We start from the raw sequence: 1,141 nt of genomic DNA on the forward strand, positions 1-1,141 counted from the left end.
GCACTCTTCTTGAATGCTGCAAATATCTGTGGACATACACTGTCATATATATGTTGGCTTTCGTTAGCACCTAAGAAAATTTAGGGCGCCAAGTTCCATTAAAGTGTTTAGTCCGAGTGTCAGGGGTGCACAGTGGTGCGGTGATTAGCACTGTCGCCTCACAGCACAGCGGCTCTGGTCCTGTGTGCGTTCTTTCTACATGCCTGTTAGGTTAATTGGTGATTCTTAATTGGCCGTAGATGTGGATGCGAGCCTGCACAGTTAGCCCTGTGATAAACTGCCGACTTGTCCAGGGTGTACTCTGCCTTTCACCCTATGACAGCTGGGATAGACTCCAGACTTGCCCAAGATCAGGGCGTGTGTGTGTGTGTGTGTGTGTGTGTGTGTGTGTGTGTGTGTTTGGGGGGGGGGGGGGGGGGGGGGGGGGGGGGGCAGTTAAGATGGATGGATGGATTTTGAATGAGCAATTCTTAAACTTAGCGGTGAAATCAACAAAGGGTAAATGACATAAAATAAATTTAGTGATAAAATTATAAAATTACATGGACTCAAATTAAATGTTAATAGAAAAATATACGACAAGCCTCATTTTCTATCAGTACATGTCAGGGAAAGTTTCTCATTTAGTGTCACATTTCAGTGCTGATGCACTGTGCAGTTCAACAAAAAAAAAGCTTTCTGTAACTAATGTTTTGATAACAACCCTGAACTTGAACAGTGGCCAAAAGTCATTAATCATTACTGCAGTCTCAGTTATGGTAGCCCAGCTAAATTTAAACCTGCACAAACAGTGGAAACCACATCACATATCCACAAACAAAGTTTTAACACAACATGATTGATTGTAGGTGTGTAATAATGAAAAAAACACTACTGAATTAATGATTATTAAATGAAACAACTACGCAGGGAAAAGGAGTGTAGCAGGTAAACCTAAAATACAAGTATAAATTTGACCATATTTACTTTAGAAATTAGGTGCAAATGGCACAACCATTGTGTAATAAAGTACAATTACACAGCAGTAAAATGACACTGCTGCAGCTAACATCATCAATTATGTCTCCATTCTATTTCCCTAGCCAGTATTGTACTGAGGTGGCTCAATCACTCTTATGGCTTACAGGGACACTTTAATGAT

Source organism: Archocentrus centrarchus, chromosome 6, assembly GCF_007364275.1.
Source record: "Archocentrus centrarchus isolate MPI-CPG fArcCen1 chromosome 6, fArcCen1, whole genome shotgun sequence".
NCBI classification, from domain to species: Eukaryota; Metazoa; Chordata; class Actinopteri; order Cichliformes; family Cichlidae; genus Archocentrus; species Archocentrus centrarchus.